The sequence below is a fragment of the Martes martes genome (assembly GCF_963455335.1).
Source record: "Martes martes genome assembly, chromosome: 6".
Classification (NCBI taxonomy): Eukaryota; Metazoa; Chordata; class Mammalia; order Carnivora; family Mustelidae; genus Martes; species Martes martes.
Genome location: NC_137893.1, coordinates 94,129,065 through 94,152,645, shown reverse-complemented (window position 1 = coordinate 94,152,645; position 23,581 = coordinate 94,129,065).

The window sequence follows — 23,581 nt, the reverse complement described above, 5'->3', positions numbered from 1 at the left end:
AAACCATGCTATTTTTCCTGCTGGCATTCCTAATATCAAGCTGGATCTAATTTCCCACTGATTTCCATTTTAGAAGAAACAAAAAAAACCCTGAGCTTTCTTTTTTTTTTTTCTCTCTTTTTCCCCAACTAAAATATATCTGACATATAACACTTTGTAATTTTAAGGTGTACAACATGTTAATTTGATACATTTATATACTGTAATATGATTGCCACTGTACAATAATTAGCACCTATATCCCTTACATAATTATGCTTTCTTTCTAGTGGTTGGAATAATTCAGTTCTAGTCTCTTAGCAAGCTTGATGATTATACTATAATATTATTGTCTATGTTCACTATACCATGCATTAGATCTTTAGGACTTATTTACTACCTATAACTTGCAAGTCAGTGTCCTTAAGCAATACGTCCTGTCTCTCTACTCCTACCCCTGGTAACCACAATTTTATTCTCCATTTTTACAAGTGTGACCTTTTTAGATTCCACATATAAGTGATACCATATAGTACTTATTTTTCTCTGTCTGACTTAGGACTATGTTTTTGAAGACCATTGCTTTGAAAAAGACTGAAATGCTTTCACATCAGAAGGGGAAACACCAAAGGATTTTCTTTTTCTTTGTACAAATTAATGAGACATTCAATAATTTTCTTTTGACATGAAGCCTCTCTTCACCTCAGCTCTTGAAAATCGCTTTTCTTCCCCCTCTATAAGAGGAGTTTTGTTGTTTGTTTTTTTCTTCCAGAGCTTTTGTGATATGGGGGATTAATATTTCAATATACAATTAATTATAAATGCCTGCCTTGATGGAAATTTTTCTGTCCCTTGTTAACATGACTCTTGGAATAGCTTCTTCAGACAAGACTTCGTAGTGAATAGAGAGCAGGTTTTAACAAGAAGATGGCACATGATGATGGGATCTAAATATACAAGCACCACTCAAAGTTCTTGTCTGAAAAAATTGGACTGGTAGGGAAAATGTGTTTCTCTTTCTAGTTGGTTTAGTATTTTTATGATCTCAAGAGTGTTTATGTATAAGACTTGGGGAAATTTACTATTTGTTGTACTGCCAATCTGTCAGGGAAAGGAAGAAATACAGGGGTGCTTGAGTGGCTCAGTAGGTTAAGCACCAATTCTTGATTTTGGCTCAGGTGATGATGTCAGTCATGAGATCCAGCCCAGGAGTCTGCTTAAGAGTCTCTCTCTTCCTCTCTCTCTGCCCCCCACCCCACTTGTACACGTTCTCTCTCTCTCTTTAAAATACATAAATAAATAAATCTTTAAAAAAATCTCCTTCACAATATGGAAATGCAAATTAATTTCCAAATGTGTGTCAAAATTAAGAACAGTACCAGATTTTATGGTGGTTAAAACCTCAAATACACTTGGGTTTAAATTCCTAATAGTGCATGTAATTGTTTTGTGATCGTGAGGAAAGTGGTTAACTAATTTTCCTGTTCCTCATTTAAAAATGGAGCTAATAATAATATAGTTGTCCTGGGACTGCAGTAGGGATTAAAGAAATTACAACACAATGCACATGTGAGCTATTATTTATTATTAATTCAGGTTTTTCATACTAGAGTAAAATGATTACTGTTTCTACTTTCACATTCCTTTTTTTTTTTTTTTTAAGATTTTATTTATTTATTTGACAGAGAGCACAAGCAGGGGGAGCAACAGGCAGAAGGAAAGGGAGAAGCAGACTCACCAAGCAGAGAGCCTGACACGGGGCTTGATCCCGGAACCCCAGGATCATAACCCTAGCCGAAGGCAGACACCTGACTGACAGAGCCACCCAGGTGCCCCTCTACTTTCACATTCCTAAATGCATTCTCAAGTTTCTGCTTTTTCCCTGTTGCTCTGTGGATTTCATGAAAGTTGTTTACTCCAGGTCAATAATGATTTCCCATTTGCTGAATAAATGAGTGTTTTTCAGACCTTCTCAGGGACTCAATGCAACTTTTGGCACTGTTCAACACTGCTTTTGTCTTGCAACTCTTTCCTATTTTGCCACATAAGTGTATCAGAGAACACAAAAGAATCTCAAAGTATGAGCTTCTTTTAATTGCCTGCCCAGCTAGTAAGGTACTCTGTTGTTTTAAGTATTTGTCCTATGCTGTATGCCTTATATGCCAAACACCCTTCTCTCTAGGCTATATGGGTTGACTTTTCCAGTATGGGTTTTTCAAAAGTAACAACAAATTCATATAATTGCTACTTAAAACAGATTAAGATGAGATTACTTGTGAAACCAAGAGACATTTGAATGCCAACTATGCTTATAACAAGAGGCTTATATTTGTATGTCCTAGCTATAGCTAGATAGACTATCTATGCTCCCTTAATACATTATCATATGTCACTGGGGTATGGATAGTGTGGATGTATACTTTGGCTTCAAGAAAATAAGCTAGAAAAAGAATCATGGCTGGGGATCTATAGATGAGTTAAGGATATTTAACATGGTCCCCAGTGACTTTCTTATTGGAAGTCATATATAATTGCCTCTCCAATCAGGGACAGGTGATTAAAAGACAAAAACTAGAATATGAAGTGGCAAGAAAAGTCTGGATACTATTGCTGCTATTTTAACACAAACAGGTAGGAGAGGTAGCTGAAAAAAGATTTATCTCAATGGCAGAAAAAGCCTAGGATAGTGGTTCTCAAATTGCAATGCACAGAAGAATCATCAGGGATGTTTGTTAAAAATACAGAGCTTCAATCTGTAACTATTTGGGGTAGTCTTTAGAGGGTATCTTAAATGTGTTCTCAAAGAAATCACCCCCTGCAGACTGCTTTTGCTCTCCTGCCGAGAGTGCAGGATATCTGACCTCTCCACTGGGAGTCCATTCTGCCCTGGGCATATTGGGCTACAGCTGTACCCTGCTGTTACTCCTCTGAGAAAATGACACTCTGCCAGAGTGCTCTTTCCCAAATAACAAGTAAAACCCAAGTACCAAAACCCCTGAGATTTTAAAATACTATTTTCTTCTCTGTGGTTCTCTCTGCAATGGGGTCTAGAGTCACAATGTTCTGCACAGAAATGGGAAGGAAATGTACTATTGCCCTATCAATTGTTAGCCTCTTGACAGCACCCTATACTAGGAAGAAACTTAACCCTTTCACTCCTTCTTTTTCTCCATATATAATACAAAGCAAATGTACATCTCAGAGGTTGGGGCTGCATATATTTAGCACTATTTGAGGCTCATTGAGGAACATCACACCAACATGTTTGCCTGAATTTTTACAAAGGTCTTTTTGCTGAAATCTCTGCTTCTCATCTCACTCGTTCTGGTCCATTCTTCCTTCAAGTAGGATTGTCTTCCTCTAGTGCAAATCTCATTATATTACTCTTTGGTTTAAGATCCCTCAATGAGACCAGCTTTCAGGATAGTATCTAATTCATCATAACCAGGAATCTGTTACTCTTTCTTTCAGCCTTAGTTCTCACTTTTTGCCTCTATACCTTTTCCCTGTCTTTCAGACCTTATCTCTCATAGTCTCTGTAGTAATTGGCATCAACAACACATATTTTCCATTTACTGGTTACAAATTTTTTAACCCAATAATGCTGTAAAGTCATTTTGGCCAGGGATCATTCTTATTCTTTTGGGTTTCCATGTTTCCTAGCTTAGGGCTTTCAATATAGTTGCTAAGGTAAATCAGAAAGACAGATAGGAAGAAGGAAAAACAGGAAGGAAGCAAGAAAGGAAGGAAAGAAGGCATACATTTGTCCAGAGACTAATATTTAGATATAATGGTTTAACACCCTCATATATTAATACTTTTTCTAATAGGTTCCACTAGAGAAATAAAACTAACATAGAGACAGTAATAAGCTATTTCTTTTCGGTTATAACTGTCCAGTGCTACTGTTCCAACTACTTTCCTCTGAGGTGCATTCCATTAATGTGGACATCAATTCATGCTGCTAGTTATTAAATGGAAATCAGTAAAATTCCTTCATTCATATTGGTGGGCAACGAAAGAGGTCAGCCAGATAGAAAGAAAGAAAGAAAGAAAGAAAGAAAAGGAAAGAAAAAATTCTCAGATTAAGCAAGATAAAAAGAAGAGAAAATCCTTAAGTTAGAGATTTTCTTTAATTGGTCTCCTTCACAGTTGTTTTGCTGTTCTGAAATAAATCTTGAAAACACATCAGAAACTTCAGCCAAGCCAGGAAGCAACAAGCCACTTCTTTTGAATCCTCAGTGGTATAATGAATATCAATTGTAGATAATGCATTTAATTTTTAATGCTTTCCACAGTTTACTGCTGGACATCCAATCATTAAAGAAGTAAAGAAAGGAGTTGAGCAGGAATGTTGCTTATCCATCCAGAGCTTTTCAGTCAAGGCCAACATTTTATATTCTGTTCTCTGCAGCTGGGGCTACAGTTCAGATTTTTTGTCAGCTGAAGTATTTTTAGGTTCTAAGAATGGTGAGCTTTAGTGGGAAAGTGGATGACAAGAGTCTAGCTCCCTGTGTGTTCTTATCCCAATGCAAGCAGTTGATCCCAGGCTCAAGCTTCTTTTACCACTCTTAGAATCAAGTCCATCAGACCTCCCCACAGTGAGCCTCATACTGGCTAAGGTCCTCCTTTCTGGTTTGAGATCACCTCACCTGACCTTTCCAAATTTCTGGAACCCAATCCTATCCATTTTGTTTTCCTAACTGGAGTATTAAATGCTCTCTACCCAAAAGTTATTTCCTTGGCTACCCCAGAATTCACTTTGTGCTCCTTTACCACCACCCACCCCCACAAATAACAGCTTACTAATATCCTAGATTGAATCTACCCTCTTGAAGTACCTAGTGAAAGTTCTGTTTTCCTGAGTATGCTCTCATATGATTGGGACTTTAGATTCTATTTTCAGTCTTCTATTAATTCAAAGGTTATATTTCTACACTGAAGTGACATCAAATGGATACACACATTTCTGGACTACATTCAAGGTATCCTTTTATTTTCACTTTTCTCATCTCTGCTCAGTCTCATTTCTTCCTATGCCATAATACAAACCTTAAAATATAATTATTCTTGTGTTCTGTATGTCTGACCTGTCTGAAAACCTGTTCTCATCTAGATGTCTTTTATTTATGCTGTTCTCCAATATTCCCCTTCCAAGACACATTTCTCAAGATCCTAACCCTGACCCTCTCACAGTGAGTGGTAGCCCTTACTACTATAGCTTATAATACACAATTTCTGTTGTAAGCTATTGTAAATCTATCTTGACTTAGTGTTGATGGTGGTAGTCATGGTGATGATGATAATTTCCTGTTTGTCAATCCTGTTTTCTGAAGTAAAGTGTTATGTGAGGACAGAAACTGTATCCTCAATTTTCTCCTATGGTCTATTATACCCATTATATAGCCAGTTGCATAGAGATGCTCTTTAATTACATGCAGACTGTCTAATTTCTTCTCTCAGCTTGGCAAGTAACCATTGTCTGTCCTCTTTTTTCCAGTATGGGTGGTTCTGAATGTTTCATTTCCATTACACCAATGCTTGCCTTCCAATATGGGTGAAAGATGTTGTTCTTAATAATGATAAAGTGTTTTAGACCTAGCCCGTGTGAATTTTTTCTGGATTTATTGCTCCTTTAACTCTTGAAGTCCCATATTGAAATTTTAGACTTGACCTGAATTTGGGTGATTGATATTTCTGTACCTCTGTTGGCATCCAGCCTGCCAACACTTCCATGACTGGAATACCTTGGATGGATTTTTGCTCTCTCCATTAGAAAAGAGGCCACTTTGCTAGTGGGAAACATTGGAAGAAATTACCCATCTTTGCCTTAACTCTAATCTTCATGCTCTATCCCTCCCCAGCAATTCACATTTCTTTCTGCATCAAGGCTCTAATTCAGTGAAGTTCTCTCTGCATGCGAGTGCCTATATTCTTTTCCTCCTTAAATCTCTTTTTATTCCTCAGTCCCCTCCACACCATGTTCTTCAAAGCTATCTTAGATTCTGTTCCTCATTATGGACTGGCATATCATTTCTCTTTATCACTGGAGACTGCTCTAAAGGACCACTCTTAATTCTCCTTGCCCTAATAATAGGAATCTGGAATATCAAGATCATGGCTGCAAGGACCCCCTACAGCTACATTCTACATCTGATTGAGCACATTGAGATCATTGTGCTGTTGACTGTGGCAGAGATTCTTGTACTCCCTGGTGATTGGGTGCTAGTTTATCATTATGGGCAATGAGACCATCTGAGTTCTCTTTTGTTCTTACTATCCAGTGGGAGGTTTTCAAAAACATATAAAAATACTGCTGGCCGATCTAAAAAAATTTTCAGTTTGTAATGATTTGCTACTTTCCTTGTTCTTTTTCTTTGTTTTTAAAATCTTTGGGCTTTTTCTCTAGTTCTTAATAGGGACAGAGAAAAGCTTCTAGAATTCTCTAGGGGTAGAGAATTAGCTTCTTTAATTAAATTGAGTGACGCATTCTTTCTTTAAATACTATAAAATGAGGTTGTAATAAGAGATTGAAGTAAAAAGGGACACTTGCCTCCTGCAGACAGGCTCATGCATGTTTTTGATGTAAGATATTTGGGGATTCACTCTATTTCAGTTAACTGTTCTCTAAAAAACAGGTTTGGTCTTATAATTCATTTATATCTGAATGATGCAGTGGTTCTCTTCCAGGGTATGGTATTATTTACAGGATAAAAAGTTATCTTATTAGGACCTTGTGGATGCTGGCAGATGATGTGAAACTCCAAGATCAGAGGCAATAGACTTTATTACTTAGAGCACAGCAAGCATGCTGTCAAGTCCCACAGGGGTGATGGGGAGTAGCCCAGTTGGATGCTATGTATGCAGCAAGTTTGCATTGCAGTCTGGAAACTATATGCTTGGGAAGTCACTGTTCCACTGTGAACCTGCTATTGTCTTGGCCAAGACACAACCCTAGAGATGGACTGGGTAAAGAATGATTAGGGATTTGCATCCTTGTCATACTCAATAAAAATAGGCACAGGTGCTCAATACTCAGATTACCATTTCCAATATCCCTTAACTTCAATTTCAGTAAGGATGTCTTGGAGAATTTGTTTAAAATCCATATTCCTGGACTGGATATAACATAGAATTTGATTCAACAGTTCTGGGGGATTGCCCAAGAAACACCATTTTAATTTAATCAGCAGATTATTTTGATGCACTTTCTTTCTCTTAATACAGTGGTTTTTTGCCCCCAAATTGCTTTCCTATACATGCTATCATGAACAACTCAACAGGATGTACTGTATGTATACACATGCCAACTTTAGAAAAAAAGAAACAAGAAAAAAACCAATACCTAAACATACTCTGTATTCCTTAGTCAGGGATTAACATGTGTATGGCTATCACAAACTAACCAGAGTAGAGAGGTTATTATATCCAATCACCATATTCACCCATATGTTAACAATATTAGTAGCTCTCTGTCAAGTGTGTTTTTGTTGTTGTTGTTCTTGTTGTTGGTTTTTGTTTGTTTTTTTGTTTGTTTGTTTGTTTTAGCCAAGGCACAAGCCTTCAAGAGGTATGATGGGAGTTGATGGGTATGTGTAAAATTGGGTTGCAAAGGTTTTTGTTTTTGGTTTTTTTTTTTTTTTTTTTAATATCAGGGGATGGGGCATTTGGGTGGCTCAGCAGGTTAAGCGTCCCACTCTTGATTTCAGCTCCGGTCATGATCTCAGGGTTGGGGGAACCAGTCCTGGGTTCAGTACTGGGTGTGGAGCCTGCTTAAGGTTCTCTCTCTCACTCTCCCCCACTACCCTTCTAAGAAAAAAGTAAAATATCAGCTGGTTATTAGAATTGTTTAGAAAGGGAAAAAGAAAAATAAAAGACCAAGAGCTTAAATTTTTGAGATGTGTTTTTGAACTGATTCTCCTGTAAACAATGTAACTTTGGGAAAGTTACAAAATCTCCAATTCATCTGTAAAATAGGGATACTATCTGTCTTACCTGGGAAGTGGTGTAACTTAGATGAGAAAATGTATATAAAGCTTCTTGTCAGCTGGAAAGTGATCTGTAGATCCAAGCAATGGTGATACTTTTGTTTAAGGCATTTTGCCCTTTAGGGAAAAGGCAGCATCTTATTTCACAAATACAGGACTTGATATCGTTTTCAGCAAACTGACCAAACTAGTAAATATTATCTGATTAATCTGAATATCTTTCTCATGGAAATAATTTCAATTACACTATTCCAGCACTACTAAAGAATCTCAACTGTTAAAAAATGTCCATTTATAATGTTTTTCCATTGAAAATTGCTATTAACCAATAATTTATCCATCATCATATTTTCCCCTTGATAAAATTTGAATTACATACATTTCATTGAATTCACATTGAAATAATCTTTGTATGTATAAACAGCTATTCACCCAGAAGGCCCAGGCACTGTTTTATTTATTTTTAGTTTTTTTGTTGTTGACATGAAGTTTATTTTTTAAAATTTCATTTTAATACCAGTATAGTTAACATATGGTATTCTATTAGTTTTAGGTGCACAATATAGTGATTCAATAATTCCATACAACACCCAGTGCTCATTACATGTGCCCTTTTTATCTCCATTATCTATTTCAGCCACCTTCCCTCTGGTTACCTTCAGTTTGTTCTCTATAGTTGAGTCTGTTTCTTGGTTTGTCTATTTTCCTTTGTTTTGTTTCTTAAATTCCATATATGAGGGAAATCATTTGTCTTTCTCTGACTAACTTATTTCACTCAGCATAATAATCTTTAGCTGCATTCATGTAATTGCAAATAGGGAGGTTTCTTTTTTTTTTTCTTTTTCTTTTTTGTCTTTCTTTCTTTTTTTTTTTTTTACTAATAATGTTCCATTGTATGTACATACCACATCTTTTTGATCCATTAATCAGTCGATGGGCACTTGAGTTGCTTCATAGTTTCGCTACTGAAAATAATGCTGCTATAAACATAGGGGTGCACGTATCCCTTTGAATTAGTGCTTTCATGTTCTATGGCATCTTCATACCCTTTTCCACAGTGGCTTCACCAGTTCGCTTTCCCACCAACAGCACACTAAGGTTTCTTTTTCTCCACATCCAGAAACACGTATTGTTTCTTTTGTTTTTCATTTTAGCCATTCTGACATGTTTGAGGTGAAATCTCATTGTAGTTTTGATTTGCATTTCCCTGATGATCAGTGATGTTGAGCATCTTTTTTATGTGTCTCTTGTCCATCTTTATATTTTTGGAGAAATGTTCATGTCTTCTGCCCTTTTTTTAATTGGATTATTTGTTTATGAGTATTGAGTCTTATAAGTTCTTTACATATTTTGGATACTAACCCTTTATCGAATATGTCATTTGCAAATATCTTCTTCCATCCCATATGTTGCCTTTTAGTTTTAATTGTTTCCGTCTGTGCAGAAGCTTTTTATTTTAATGTAGTTTGTTTTTTATTTTATTCCCCTTGCTTCAGGAGATACATCTAGAAAAATGTTGTGACAACTCCAGACATTGTTTTAATATGATTCTTTTCTCCAAACTGTTGTTTTTTGAGACTTTTTACTTTAATTTGCCAGTTTAGTATAAAATGGCAGCACAATTGACAAACAAATCATTCTTTGTTTAATAATTTCAGAGTACACATTAGAATTTCTGGGAGATTTTATTCTTAGGGTTTCTCCTGAAGTACAGCTGGCTATAATATGACAGCTCTGCTATCATCGTGTCATTTGGACAAGGACCAGTATGTTTGAGCACTATTTACTATGACAGAATTCATCTGAACTAGGCTTTTCATGAAGTAAAGGTTTTCTCAATAACAATTCTTTTTTTTTTCTTTTTTAAATTTACCCTTTTTTTTTTTTTTTAAAGATTTTATTCATCCATTTGACAGGCAGAGATCACAAGCAGGCAGAGAGACAAGCAGAGAAAGGAGGAAGTAGGCTCCCCACTGAGCAGAGAGCCCGATGTGGGGCTCGATCCCAGGACCCTAGGATCATGACCTCAGCCGAAGGCAGAGGCTTTAACCCACTGAGCCACCCAGGTGCCCCCTCAGTACCAATTCTTGATGGTTAAATGTACTCCACCATAATATACTCTGCCAGTGTTTCTTAATCAATAACAACAATTTGCCTAGCTGGAGTCTTTAAAATTTTTGTGTTGTCCAAATTAAGTAAAAAGCCTTGTTCAGTTATATAAGCAAGTATAAGAAAAACATGCTAAACATTTGTAACCTGATGTTTTATTATTTTCCATCTCTTACATACTAGTGTAAGTTTCTGGTATTTGTGCTATATTCAATATATGGCCATTTGGAAACTAAGTGGGCCTTTCATATCATCTTTATGATGATAAATGCTTTTATTTTTTAGAATCCTCAGTTTTGTTAGTCTTAAAATTTATCTGATATATTATTTCTATCCCAGTCTTTTTTTTTTTTTTTTCTACTTCCATTTGCATGGAATATCTTTTTCCATCCTTTCATTTTTTGTCTGGGTGTCTTTAGGTTTGAAGCGAGCCTCTTATAGGCGATATATAAATGGGTCCTTTTTAAAACCATTCAGTCACCCTGCGTCTTTTGATTGGAACATTTACATCACTTATATTTAAAGTAATTACTGATAGGTATGTACTTGTTGCCATTTTATTAAATGTTTTTGTAGTTCTCTGATCCATCATTCTTCTATTGCTCTCTTTCCTAGTGGTTTGATGGCTTTATTTAGCGCTATGCTTATATTCCTTTTTGTTCGTGTGTGTGTGTGTGTGTGTGTGTGTGTGTGTGCATCTATTATGGTTTTAATCTGTGGTTACAGTAAGGTTATATGTAATATCCTAAGTATATAGCAGTGCATATTAAGTTGCTAGTCCTTTTTATTTTTAAGATTTATTTATTTATTTATTTATTTAAGATTTATTTATTTATTTATTTATCTCCAAGTGGGGGTAGGGAGGGACAGAAGGAAAGGGAGGGAAGCAGACTCCTCACTGAGCAGGGAACCCCATGTGGGCCTCATTCCCCAGACTCTGGTATCATGACCTGAGCTGAAGACAGATGTTTAACCACCTGAGCCACCCAGGCACCCCAAGTTGCTGGTCCTTAAGTTCAAATGCATTCTAAAAAAAACCCTCCTTTTTTATGTCCCCCACATATGTGGTCCTATTTTATATCTTATTCTGTAAGTCCCTTAACTCATTTTTAGATATAAATAATTTTACTATTTTTCTTTTTTAATGTTCATATTAGTTTTATAAGTGATTGATCTACATTTACTACATGTTTACCTTTTTTCATTAATTTTTTCCTTTTATAATTCACTTCCAATTATGACTTTTTTACTTAAGTTCCTTTAATTTTCTTGTAAGGCCAGTTTAGTGGTAATAAACTTTTTTGATTTGTTTTGGAAACTCTTCATCTCTCCTTCAATTCTGAAGGTTATTCTGAATAACTTTGCTGGTATTCTTGGTGGTAGGTTTTTTATTTCCTTTCAGCACTTTGAATAGATCATGCTGTTCTCTTTTGGCGTGCAAATTTTCTACTGAAAAGCCAGCTGATAGCCTTATGGGGTTTCCCTGGTCTGTAACTAATTGCTTCTTTTTTGCTACTTTTAAGATTCACTCCTTGCCTTTAAACTGATATTTTAATTATATGTTTTTTTTTTAATTTAATTTTTTTCAGTGTTCCAAAATTCATTTTTTATGCACCACACCCAGTGCTCCATACAATATGTGCCCTCCATAATACCCACCACCAGGTTCACCAAGCCCCCAACCCCCCTTCTCCTCCAAAACCCTCAGTTTGTTTCTCAGAGTCCACAGTGTCTCATGGTTTGTCTCCCCCTTCAATATGTGTCTTAATGTGGACCCTCCTGGGTTCATCTTGTTTGAGGCTTCCTGTGATGCCTGGACCTGAATATCTATTTTCTTCCTCAGGTTAGGGAAGTTTTCAGCTATTATTTTTTCCAGTAAGTTTTCAATCACTTTCTGTCTTCTCTCTCTAGGACCCCTATAATGCAAATATTGTACATTTGATGTTGTCCCAGGGATCCTTAATCTATCCTCATTTTTTAAAGAAAATATTTTCTCTTTTTGCTGTTTAGCTTGGGTGCTTTCTATTACTCTGATTTCCAGATTGCTGAGCTGTTCCTCTGTATCCTCTAATCTGCTGTTGATTCCTAGTATTTTTTTCCTTCCTAGTGCATTTTGTATCAATTATTGTATATTTCATATAAGTTTTTGTATTCTTAAACTCTGATTCTTTTTGATATTTCCAACTTATTGAAAATTCTTGTTCTTTCTTTTTTTTAAATTTTTAAAAATTTTTAATAAACATATAATGTATTATTAGCCCCAGGGGTACAGGTCTGTGAATCGCCAGGTTTACACACCTCACAGCACTCACCATAGCACATACCCTCCCCAATGTTCATAACCCCACCACCCTCTCCTGACCCCCCAACCCCCAGCTACCCTCAGTTTGTTTTGTGAGATTAAGAGTCTCTTATGATTTGTCTCCCTCCCAATCCCATCTTGTTTCATTTATTCTTTTCCTACCCCCCAAACCCCCCACATTGCATCTCCACTTCCTCATATCAGGGAGATCATATGATAGTTGTCTTTCTCCAATTGACTTATTTCACTAAGCATAATACCCTCTAGTTTCATCCACATCATCGCAAATGGCAATATTTCATTTCTTTTGATGGCTGCATAGTATTCCATTGTTTGTGTATATATATATGTGTGTATATATATACATATATATGTGTGTATATATATACATATATATACACAATGATATATATATACACTGTATATATATACATATATACATGTATATACATATACATATATATACATATATACATACACACACCACATCTTCTTTACCCATTCATGTGTTGATGGACATCTAGGTTCTTTCCATAGTTTGGCTATTGTGGACATTGCTGCTATAAACATTTGGGTGCACGTGCCCCTTTGGATCACTGCGTTTGTATCTTTAGGGTAAATACTCAGTAGTGCAATTGCTGAGTCATAGGGTAGCTCTATATTCTTGTTCTTTCTTAAAAGAACTTTTAAAGTTCTTTCTTAAAAGTTCTTTCTTAAAAGCACTTTTGACATTATCACTGAATTCATCCATTCTTTAGTCTGGTTAGTATCTTCATGACCATTAATTTGTTCTCTTGTTTTGTTTTGAGTACAGCTGATGCACAATGTTATATTAGTTTCAGATGTGCATCATTGTAATTTGACAACTTTTACCTTATACTACATTACCACAGTGTAGCTACCATCTCTCCTGTTATACCACTACTGCAATATCATTGACTGTATTTCTTATGCTGTGACTTTATTGCCATAACTTAATCATGGCATGACAGAAAGCCTCTATCCCCTCTCCCTTTACCCATTTTGCGCCACTCCCTACCCTAAACCATTTATTTGTTCTCTGTATTTATAGGTCTGATTCTGCATTTTGCTTATTCACTCAGTTTTTTGTATTCCACTAATGAATGGACTCATGGTATTTGTCTTCTCTGCTTATTTCACTATACACACACACACACACACACACACACAAACAAACATCTCCCCTCACACACATTTTCCTTACCCATTCCTCTATTGATGGATACATAGGTTGCTTCCATATCATGGCTATTGTTTAAAAAAAAATGTAATAGACATTGGTGCATTTATCTTTTCAAATTAGTGTTTTCATTTTCTTTGGGTAAATACCCAGTAGTGGAATTATTGGATCATATGGTATTTCTACTTTTAACTCTTTGAGGAACTCTAAACTGTTTTCCATTTCCCACAGAGGCTGTACCAATTTACATTCCCACCAACAGTGTATGAGAGTTCCTTTTTCTCCACATCCTCACCATGCTTATTTCTCATCATTTAAATTTTAGTTATTCTAACTAGTGTAAAGTGATATCTCATTATGGTTTTGATTTGCATTTCTCTGAGGATTAGTGATGTTGAACATCTTTTCATGTGTCTGTTAGCCATCTGTGAAAAATGTCTATTCATGTCTCCTGCTCATGTTTTTAATTGAATCATTTGGCATTGCGTTGTATAAGTTCTTTATATATTTTGGATACTAATTCTTTATTGGATATATCATTTGCAAATATCTTCTTCCACTCAATAAATTGTCTTTTTGTTTTGTTGTGCAGATATTTTTATTTTGAAGCAGTCCAATATTTTATTTTTACTTTTGTTTCCCTTGTCTTTGAGACATATCTAGAAAAATGTTGCTATGGCTGTTAGAGCAGTTACTACCTGTACTCGCTCCTGGGAATATTATGAGTTCAGGTCTAACATTTAAGTCTTTAATCCATTTTGAGTTTATTTCCATGTATGGTATTAGAAAGTGAACAAGTTTCATTTTTTCACATGTAGCTGTCCAGTTTTCCCAGCATCATTTATTGAAGAGACTGTCTTTTCCCCACTGTGTAGTCATGCCTCCTTTGTATGACAATTACTTTGAACTATTTATCAAGTACATTGCTTATCTTTGTTTTCTTTAGTTCTTTTTCTAAGGTTTTTGTCTTGTTCTTTGGAACATATTTCTTTGTATCTTCATTTTATTTGACTTTCTGTGTTTGTAACTGAATTAGGTAGGGCAGCTATTACTCCTAAATTTGAAGGAATGACTTCCTATAGAGTATCTCCCTTTATAGGCTGCATGAGCTTGGAGGCATTGGTTGGCTGGCTGGAGCTGTAGCAGGCATGAGCTGGGGGTCATGGGGCACTCCAAATAAAACCACCTTCATGGGGTATTGGAACTCAAGTGGGTGTGGAGCAGACGGTTCTCCATGCAGCTGAAGTGGGTTCAGGATGGGGGTCCTGCAGTGTTCCACACAAGGGGCACCGTGGTGGGATGGCTAGAACCAAAGTGGATTTGGGTTTTGACATCCTCACATTTGACTGAAGATTACAATTTAGTATCTCATCAGTTAAAAATGTTTCCAATGAAATGCCAAATACTAAATATTTTATGCTTTATAAATTTGCCAATAGGAAAATTCAAGAATATTATATAAGTACTTACACTGTGAGAAAAAATATTTCCCCTTAATTTTTATTGATGGTATTCAAATAATAAAAGTAACTAAATAATACCTTTTTTGGTAACATAGGTTACTAATGTGAAAAACTGATCTTTTGGGGATAACAGTTCATTTAATGGAGATTCAAAATTAGTGTTCCCTATCACCAAATTTATTGCAAATGTTCATCTGTAAAAATCATTCTTAGTTTGTAGGTCATATAAAATATGCCAGCCAATGAATCAGATTTGGCCTAAGTCCATAGTTTCCCCCATCCACAGTACGAAGTATGTACTCTATATTCCTTCTTTTAGCCAAACCCCTGAGTGCTCTCTCACCTACTAAATTAAAAGACTCTGGGTGGTAAATACAATATACTTATAAGAGGTATTGATAGTGCCAGAAAGGACCCAGGTGGAATTTTTGGTAGAATACTTCAGTGGGAATTTTTTCAATTTTAGACAAGATTAAGACTTATGTCATATAGATTTCATTTTTTCTATTAAAACTATTTCCTGTAAACTGTGATAAAAGTAGCTACATAGGATAAGAATTGAAAATATATTCTTTGAACATTTTGAGAAAAATGGATGTTTCACGGTAAATTTTATTTTTTTATGAAATATACTTCTAGATGTAGAATTCATATCTTATTAGTCTTAGAGAAAACAACAACAAAAAAACTCAATTTATAAATGGGAGATCTAACAAGAATCCAAAGATGTTACAAATTATCAAGGGTCACAGTGCTGTTTGGGTGTGATATAATTTTATTCTCTAAAATGTGGAGGTGCTTTAAATATGTTCTGGAATAACTTTGGAATCAGAGAACTGTTGGTTCATACCTTGCTTCTGACTTACTAACTTAATGACAGTCTCAAATCACAGGGCCCATACAAGTCTCAATTTAATCATCTGTTAACTAAAAATTAGAATACTCTTTTATAACATCATTTTAAGGGAATATTAATATAGTGTGCATGGAAAAATACATATGGAAGGCAATATACACTCTTTTTTTATACTTTCCCTTTAAAATATATTCCAACACTTTTTTCTATTTTAAATATAGGACTTCTGTACAAGAGGGTAAAGTTAATACTTACCATGGACATAAACATATCTTAATACTTATAATTAAAATAGAGACATAATTGGAGACAGATTTTTTTTTTTACTTTATATTGTTCCATCTCAATTTTCTCAGCATAAGAAGGAGCAATACTATATGCTAATGGTTGTTATAAAGTTGAGAATATAAAGTGCTTCATACATTAAAAAGTATCTTATGAAAATATTACCTGGAAATTACATAATTAAAAGATAGTTAGTTTTGATTTACATTTTGATTTTTGAATTAGGTTGTGATAGGGTTTTTCTCCCTTCTTATGTAGTTGATTCCTCACACACAAAAAATTAACTCCCAAATGTTAATAACGATAAGTTATTTAATGTGGTGGAATTAGATCCCTAAAATTCAAATTAAATTTCAGCATCCAGCTTTACAAAAATGCAAGTCACAGGAAGCAGTTTTGTGCATGTAGATGGAGCAAGTGACCTTATGGCTTTGTAGGACTTTACTATAAATTCTAGAATTCCATTATTCCCCTTTATTTCTTCCTACTCCAATATCTGGTAACTTCTTTTTTTACATCTAAGTTTATGTATGATAAATGAATCCATAGAATATTTTATGAGATTTAGCCTCAAATCTAACAGAAATGAGTTAAATCTCATAATATAGTCTATGGATATATATCACTCAGAGTGATACCCAAATACCATCCCGGATAAGCAACACTCCAGAATCTTAAATAAACACAAATGTGAGTGTGAATGATATTGAAGGAAGCTGCATTACATTACATTCAATGGCTTACAAAGACCCACGTGATCTTTGTTGTCCACATCTACCACAATCACCACCTCTCTGGTCTTGATTCCCACTACTCTTTCGGGAACGATGATTCCACTCTATCCACTCTGGCCTCTGCCCAAACATGTAAGTCATCCTTCCCCTTTGCTCCAAAGGTAACCTCTGTCTGAATGATCTTCCTAAAATATATACATGGCTGACTCACTCACTGCCTTTGACACTTTGTCAACTTTGTCCAAACACTGCCTTCTCAATGAGGCTCATCTTCACTACTTATTTAAAATTTCATCTCTTCAACTACCAAAGTTTGTGATCCTTTTCCTACTTTACTTTTTCTTTTCCCATGACACTTGTCACCAGCTTGCAAATAGACTTTTTTTAATCTACTGTTGGTCTCTCTCTGTGAGATTGTATGCTTAGTGAGAAACCTTTCTTCTGCTTTTTTACTGCTTTCTCCTAAGCACCAAAAAAAGTGCCTAACATGTATTTATTGAATAAATTAATAAATAAAACATGGAAACTTCATTTATGAGAGGCATTTGGGGTTTCTTTATTTCCTTGTCATTGATTTCATAATATTATTCTCTTCCTTCCTTTCCCTTTGTTTGTTGTGTTGTGTTTGGTTTTATTTCAAATTTTTTTTTTTTAAGTACACAGATCGTTTTTATTTTTTATTTTATTTCACTTTTTTAAATTTATTTTTTATTTTTATTTATTTGAGAGAGAGAGAGAGAGATCACATGTAGGCAGAGAGGCAGGCAGAGAGAGAGGAGGAAGCAGGCTCCCTGTTGAGCAGAGAGCTGGATGTGGGGCTCGATCCTAGGACCCTGAGATCATGACCCGACGTGAAGGCAGAGGCTTAACCCACTGAGCCACCCAGGTGCTCCTTGGTTTTATTTTAAAGGGTTTATATCCCTGGTTCCAGATTTGGGATAACAATACTACTACATCTTTCTCTTTTTTAAGTGTCTTATTAACTTTTTACTTTTAACTTCTTACTTCTTACTTATTACTTTTTTACTTTTTACTTATTAACTTATTAGTTATTACTTTTACTGGGAAAGAACATCGCCCTAGTCACTTAAGAGAAGTTGAAATCTGAAATCCATAAGGTTGCAGAATATTTGTTAAATCCATGTAGACTTTCTGGGTGTCTTGGTATCTTAATACTCTAAGGTGATGATTAGTTTTATGTTTTAACTTGACTGGACCACAGGGTGCCTAGATGTTTCAAGAAAACTTTATTCTTGTTGCTTCTGTGAGGGTGCTTTTGAATAAGACTAACATGTAAATTGGTAGGCTGAATAAATAGATTGCCCTCCCTAGTATAGAAGGGCCTCATAAAATAAGTTGGAGGGCTGAATAGAACAAAAGGCTGATCCTCTGCCAAGTAAGAAAGAATTCCCCCTGCTTGACTGCCTTTGAACTAGATTTTTTTTTTTTTTCTTTTTCCTCTGCCTTTGGCTGCATAGTATATATACCACATCTTCTTTACCCATTCATGTGTTGATGGACATCTAGGCTCTTTCCATAGTTTGGCTATTGTGGACATTGCTACTATAAACATTTGGGTACCTGTGCCCCCTTGGATCACAACATTTGTATCTTTAGGGTAAATACCCAGTAGTGCAATTGCTGGGTCATAGGGTAGTTCTATTTTCAACTTTTTTATGCTGTTTTCCAGAGTGGTTGCACCAGCTTGCATTCCCACCAACAGTGTAGGAGGGTTCCCCATTCTCCACATCCTTGCCAGCATCTGTTCTTTCCTGACTTGTTATTTTTAGACATTCTGACTGGTGTGAGGTGGTATCTCATTGTGGTTTTGATTTGTATTTCCCTGATGCTGAGTGATGTGGAGCACTTTTTCATGTGTCTGTTGGGCATCTGGATGTCTTCTTTGCAGAAATGTCTTCTCATGTCCTCTGCCCATTTCTTAATTGGATTATTTGTCCTTTGGGTGTTGAGTTTGATAAGTTCTTTATAGATTTTGGATACTAGCCCTTTATCTCATATGTCATTTACAAATATCTCCTCCCATTCTGTCAGTTGTCTTTTGGTTTTGTTGACTATTTCCTTTGCTGTGTAAAAGCTTTTGATCTTGATGAAGTCCCAATGTTCATTTTTACCCTTGCTTCCCTTGCCTTTGGCGATGTTCCTAGGAAGAAGTAGCTGCGGCTGAGGTCAAAGAGGTTGCTGCCTGTGTTCTCCTCAAGGATTTTGATGGATTCCTTTCTCATGTTGAGGTCCTTCATCCATTTTGAGTCTATTTTTATGTGTGGTGTAAGGAAATGGTCCAGTTTTATTTCTCAATCTTAATTCTTTCAAAAAACCAGCTCCTAGTTGCATTGATTTGTTCTACTGTTTTTTTATTTGTTTTTTTGTTGTTGTTGTTGTTTCCATTTCATTGATTTCTGTTCTGATCTTTATTACTTCTCTTCTCCTGCTGGGTTTAGGTTTTCTTTGGTGTTCTTTCTCCAGCTTCTTTAGGTGTAGGGTTAGGTTGTATATTTGGGACCTTTCTTGTTTTTTGAGGAAGGCTTGTATTGCTATATATTTTCCTCTCATGACTGCCTTTGCTCTGTCTTAGAGATTTTGAACAGTTGTGTTTTCATTATTATTTGTTTCTATGAAGTTTTTCAATTCTTTTTTTAATTTCCTGGTTGACCCTTTCATTCTTTAGTAGGATGCTCTTTAGCCTCCATGTATTTGGGTTCTTTCCAAATTTCCTCTTATGATTGAATTCTAGCTTCAGAGCATTGTGGTCTGAAAATATGCAGAGAATGATCCCAATCTTTTGGTACCAGTTGAGACCTGACTTGTGACCCAGAATGTGATCTATTCTGGAGAATGTTCCATGTGCACTAGAGAAGAATGTGTATTCTGTTGCTTTGGGTTGGAATATTCTGAATATATTTGTGATGTCCATCTTGTCCATCTTGCTTGGATGATCTGTCCATTCCAGTGAGGGGGTGTTAAAGTCCCCTACTATTATTGTATTATTGTTGATGCATTTCAATGATTTTATTATTGGTTTATATAGTTGGCTGCTCCCATGTTAGGAGCATAGATAGTTAAAATTGTTAAAATTGTTAATCTTCTTGTTGGACAGACACTTTGAGTATGATATAGTGTCCTTCCTCATATTTTATTATAGTCTTTGGCTTAAAATCTAATTGATCTGATATAAGGATTGCCACCCCAGCTTTCTTCTGATGTCCATTAGCATGGTAAATTGTTTTCTACCCCCTCACTTTAAATCTGGAGGTGTCTGTGGGTCTAAAATGAGTTTCTTGTAGACAGCATATTGATGTTTTGTTTTGCTTTGTTTTGTTTTGTTTTGTTTTAATCCATTCTGATACCCTGTGTCTTTTGATTGGGGCATTTAGTCCATTTATATTCAGGATAACTGTTGAGAGATATGAATTTAGTGTCATTGTATTGCCTGTAATGTGACAGTTAGTGTATATTGTTTCTGTTCCTTTCTGGTCTACTACTTTTAGGCTCTCTCTTTGCTTAGAGGACCAGTTTCAATATTTCCCATAGGGCTGGTTTAGTGTTTACAAATTCTTTTAGTTTTTGTTTGTCCTGGAAGCTTTTTATCTCTTCTATTTTCAATGATAGCCTAGCTGGATATAGTATTCTTGGCTGCCTGTTTTTCCTCATTTATGCTCTGAATATATCATGCCAGTTCTTTCTGGCCTGCCAGGTCTCTGTGGATAATTCTGTTGCCAATCTAATATTTTTACCATTGTATGTTACAGATTTCTTGTCCCGGGCTGCTTTCAGGAATTATCTCTTTTTCACTAAGAGTTTTAAGTTTTACTATTAGATCACGGGGTGTGGACCTATTCTTAATGATTTTGAGGGGGGGTTCTCTGTGCCTCCTGGATTTTGATGCTTATTCCCTTTGCCTTATTAGGGAAATTCTCTACAATAATTCTCTTGAATATACCTTCTGCCCCCCTCTCTCTTTCTTCTTCTTCTGGAATCCCAATTATTCCAATATTTTTTCATCTTATGGTAGCACTTATCTCTTGAATTCTCCCCTCGTGGTCCAGCAATTCTTTGCCTGTTTTGCTCAGCTTCTTTATTCTCTGTCATTTGGTCATCTATATCACTAATTCTCACTTCTGCCTTATTTAGCCTAGCTGTAAGAGCCTCCATTTTTTATTGCACCTCATTAATAGCTTTTTTAAAAATTTCAGCTTGGTTAGATTTTAGTTCTTTTATTTCTCCAGAAATGGCTTTTATTTCTCTAGACAGGGTTTCTCTATCTTCCATGCCTTTTTCAAGCCCAGCTAGCACCTTGAGAATCATCATTCTGAACTCTAGATCTGACATATTACCAATGTCTGTATTGATTAGATCTCTAGCCTTTGGTACTGCCTCTGTTCTGTGTGTGTGTGTGTGTGTGTGTGTGTGTGTGGTGAGTTTTTCTGCCTTCCATTTTATCCAGATAAGAATATATGAATGAGAGAATAAAATACTAAATGGGTGGCAAAGACCCCAGAAAAATATGTATTAACCAAATCAGAAGAGACCCCCAAATCAGGTAGAGAAGATGGGGGTGAAAAGAAGTTCAGGGGGTGCCTGGGTGGCTCAGTGGGTTAAAGCCTTTACCTTCAGCTCAGATCAAGATCCCAGGGTCCTGGGATCAAGCCCTGCATCAGGCTCTCTGCTCAATGGGGAGCCTGCTTCCTTCTTCCCTCTCTCTGCCTGCTTCTCTCACTACTTGTGATATCTGTCTGTCAAATAAACAAAATGTTTAAAAAAAGTTCAAAAAATTTGTAATTAAACAAATATATATGTGTGTGTGCGTGTGTATATATATTAGACTGGTGAATAGAACAGAACCACCCACTTGATTTTGGGTATATTTTGTTCTCTTAGAAGAAACTACCTCCCAAAATTTTAAAGAAAGAAATATATATATATATATATATATATATATATATACACACACAAAAAAAAAAAATAAGGGTAAACATGATGAAGAGATGGAATATGACTGTAAAGAGGATAATTTTTAAAAAATTCTAAAAGAGTTCATAAGATAAATTGGTTGGGAAAGAAAGAAAAAGAAAGTGGAGAGAATCTGCTCAGGCTGGAGACTAGAACAAAGCCCTGTGCTAGATTTAGGGTATATTTTGATCTATTAGAAGAAGTTGTATCCCAAAATTTTTTAGAAGAAAAAACCCTATGTGTATACAAAAAATAAAGTTAGATACAATGAAGGATAAAATATGACTATAATAATGAAGGTTTAAAAAGATTTTTTAAGATAGATATTGTTAAGATAAACTATTTAAAAATGTTAAAAGAGGAAAGAGTAAAAGTTAAAAAAAGTAGAAGAAAAAAAATTTAAAAATTTAATTAACTTTGCAAGACTGAAGAATCATGGGGAGAAAGCCATGAATACCATGCATTGCTTTCCCCTCCTCTGTAATTCCACTGTTGTTGATCGGTGAGCTTGGTCTTGGCTGGATGTTCTTGCTGATCTTCTGGGGAGTGGCCTGTTATAGTGATTCTCAAGTGTCTTTGCCTGAGGTGGAATTGCTCCACCTAGCAATGAAACTAGCCAGGGGCCAGGTTAAGTAATCTGCTCAGGTTAGCTCTGGGGAGCTTTTGTTCCCTGAGTGCTTTCTGTAGAGCTCTGGCGGACGGGAATGAAAATGGCAACCTCCAAGTCTCCAGCCCAAAGGAGCCGAGAGCTCAGGGCCCCACTCCTCAGTGTGCCCTCGGAGAAAAGTGGTCAATCACTCCTATCTCCTTGGTCTCCAGCCATGCTCCAAGCTCACCCGGCCTATGACCGAGCATTTCTGTCTCTGGCACATAGCCCTGTTTGGAGTCTCCAAAACCAGCAGATCCTGCCACTCTGCTCTTCCAGTGGATGAATGTTGGTCTCCACAGATGTGCCACTTGTAGTGTCCCTGCTCAAAAGGCAGTGCCCCAACTGTGCCTTGGATCATGGTTTAAGGTAACTGGAGCTGAGAGCTCACTCCTTGGCTCCGTCTCTATAGCCGGCTTCCCCGCCCTAATACCCATGAGCTCTGCTACACTCAGACACCCCTGATCCCTCTGTGACCCCACGGGACCTGAGACCATGCTATCCCCGTGAGGGCTCCACACCCGCTTAGCCTCTGCAGTGATGTCCCTCAGTGGAGCAGATTTTTAGAAGTTCTGATTTTGTGCTCCATTGCTCTGCTGCTTGCTGGGAGCCACCCTCTCCCCTCACGGTTTATCTTCTTGTCACTTCGGATTCACGTCTCCGCATGTCCTACCTTTCTGAAAGTGGTCGATTTTCTGTTTGTAGAGTTGCTGCGCCTCTTCTTTTCGATCTCCTGTTGGATTTGTAGGTGTTCGGAATGATTTGATAACTATCTAACTGATCTCCTGCTACCTGATGTCATCTCAAGCTGCTACTCCTCTGCCATCTTGGCTCCTCCCCCTCAGATTCCTAGAAACTTAAACAGGCTCCACACCCAGTGTGGAGCTGACACCAGGCTCAGTGTCACAACCCTGAGATCATGACTAAGCCAAAATCAAGAGTCAGATGATTAACTGACTGAGCCACCCAAGTGCCCCATAAATTCCTACTTCTTATGTGTTGGTTTACACAGTAACTTCCTTCCCCAAAAGTAAAGTACAGAAAGGGGGG